A 3,088-nucleotide genomic window follows, 5' to 3' on the forward strand; every position below is an offset into this window, starting at 1 on the left:
GAGAAAGATATGTATTCATAAAGTTCATACCGATCAAAATATTGCGGACCCACTCACGAAGCTCCTCGATAGGCCAAAGCATGAGGGTCATGTTTGTGCATTAGGACTTCGGTATTCTAGTGAGTGGATTTAATCTGTATTTAGTGTTTGTATAAGAACGAATGTAATGGGTATCTCATGAAAATTAATTATGTTTTAATTATTCAATGAGTTATGTTCTATATTTGCATGTTTAATCCATGAATGACTTATGTTGTTCTAAACGTCCGTAGTCGATCATACTTGTGGGAACAAGTATGAAGTTAAGACTATTATGAACCCGGATTGGTTGATATTCATGTGATGAATATAGGGCATAGGTTTGCCACCAAGGTTCATAGATATTTGTGGGATACAAATATTGGACATGATCCGCTCTCAAGGATCACTGCATGGAGTTAGTGCAACTGATCATAAGTAATCCTTGAGTAAAGGCGAGTATCATTGTGTCCTTTGACCTGAGATGCATATTGGATCTGGTTTTTCATCAAGTCTGATATCTTGACTCTCTTCTTTGTTATTTCGGTAACACGATGACGTGTAAGAAAGAGCTCAGATATCATATGAGATGTCAACGAGGATGTATGCAGTCAAGATGGGATTTGTTCCTCTTATGTGTTGAGAGTTTAGATGTCTAAGGCCTGTTAAGTTAAATCATTGAGAGAATGATCACTCTGTGTCTCTTCGATTTGACAGGACATCTAGAAACAAAGGGATGTAATGATAAGACTTACCTATATCATATCAAGTATGGACTTGAAGGGGATGATGTTATTGAATGGCACTTAGTCAAACACACTAGGGGTGGTGACCTGTTGTTAGGCGGTATTCACCATTAGCATTAACTTCCTATGAGTCTCGTGCAAGTGGGAGATTGTTGGAATACCGTATGCCCGAGACACATAATTAGGTTAATGTGGCTAGCCGTGTTTGATCCAAGTCGGGTCATACCCAATAACGAGTTAGACACACACCAATTATGTATTTGTTAAGATAAGATCTATAAGACAAATACAGAACACGACACATTCAGAAAATCGGGTTTCTGAATACTTACTTGAAAGTGTTAAATAAATTAATTGGTTAATTTATTTATTCAAATAATTATTATTGGAATGATTATTTAACTATATGTTCTTTTGTAAAATGGTTTATAAAAGATGGGGTGTTTATATATTTTATAAAGTATAAAATAAATAAATAAAAAAAATAATAATAATAATAATTTTATTTGGGGCCGGTTTTGGGTGGGCCCCACACCCCAAAAGTTTTGGTCAAAAATCTTGTCATGGATATGGTATAGATTGAGTAAACTTCACTTGACCAAAATACCTAACATATGATGTGAGAAAGGTTTTGTTTTATATCTTTGAAACAAGTAACCAAACATAACTTTCAAGTAAGCAAAAAGCAACTCTTTCTTTCTTTCTTGGTTTTGGTTTTCGGCCAAGAACAAAAGAAGAGGCTCGGGTCTCGGTTTCTCGTGTTCAAGCTTCCTAACATAGCTCGGTGTGTGTTGGAGGCTCGGGGTATATTCTGTTTGAGGATTTTCCTTTGAAAGTCTAGCTTCAACATCATCATCTTCTTCAACATCAACTACACTCTTAAAGGGTTAAGAATGTAAGTGTTTATAGTTTTGATAGTTTAGTTTTTCCGTATCATTTGATCCTTGCTTCGGGTTTCTAGTATATAGATTATTGGTAATCTTATGACTTGAATAAACTAGGTTGTTCATGAACATATCTTATATAAACTTGTAATATATACATATATAAACACATGGATACATATGTTTAGTTTGTAAATATCACGCTTCCGCCTTAATTGCGACTAGTTAAATGGTTAACTTAGTATAAAATATTCATAGAAACCCAACAGAAAGGTACATCGAGAATTCGATGGGGAAATTTGAAGGACGAAAATCTCCTACTGTTTAAGGATAAACTCTTACTGCATACGCGGGCTCGACTAAATGGGGACTCAACGCATATATGGGAAGCTATGGAGACAAAGATCATCCAAGTAGCAAAGGAGACTCTCGGGGTCACAACAGGAAAGACAAGTGGGCATAAGGAGTCTTGGTGGTGGAATGACGCAGTGCAAGACAAGATAAGGGACAAACAAGGATGTTTTAGGGAGCTACTGAGGTTCACGAATGAGGAGGAGCGAGTGAAATTGAGGGACAACTACAAAACGGCCAAGATAGAGGCGAAGAAGGCAGTGGCGGAAGCAAAGAAGGCGGCCTTTAAACGTATGTATGAAAGTCTAGAAACAAAAGAGGGGGAACATGCTATGTTTAAGATTGCCAAAGCCAGGGAGCGTAGAAAGCAAGATCTAGGACCGGTGAAGTTCATAAAGGATACAGATGGGCATGTACTGGTCAAGGAGCAGGACATCAAGCTAAGATGGCAAACCTACTTCCACAATCTTTTTAACAATGGGAGAGCTTACCAAGAAGAACATGACAACACAAACTTTCAACGACAACAATCGAATAACCGCTACTGCCGACGGATCACACGAGAAGAGGTGAAGGATGCACTTAGGATGATGGGAAGGTCTAAGGCGGTTGGCCCAGACAACATACCCATAGAGGTGTGGAAGTGTCTGGGGGAGGAAGGAGTCATGTGGTTAACTACTCTGTTCAATAGTATTCTCAAATCAGGTAAGATGCCAGACCAGTGGAGGAGCAGCGTTGTAGTTCCTATCTATAAGAACAAAGGAGACGCCCAATGTTGTGGTAACTACCGAGGAATCAAACTACTAAGTCATACTATGAAGCTATGGGAAAGAGTGATTGAGGTTAGACTTAGACGAGAAACTCAGGTTACGGTCAACCAATTTGGCTTCATGCCGGGGCGTTTCACCACAGAGGCAATACACCTTATAAGAAGATTAATGGAAAAGTATAGGGAGAAGAAGCGTGATCTACATATGGTGTTTATTGACCTAGAAAAGGCCTACGACAGTGTGCCACGACAGGTGCTCTGGGAGTGCTTGGAGGGTAGAAGAGTGCCCATCAAATACTTAGAGATAATTATGGATATGT

The sequence above is a fragment of the Bidens hawaiensis genome, unplaced genomic scaffold (genome assembly GCF_021521415.1).
Source record: "Bidens hawaiensis isolate Kalapana, Puna unplaced genomic scaffold, B.hawaiensis_p1.1 tig00011635_1, whole genome shotgun sequence".
Classification (NCBI taxonomy): domain Eukaryota; kingdom Viridiplantae; phylum Streptophyta; class Magnoliopsida; order Asterales; family Asteraceae; genus Bidens; species Bidens hawaiensis.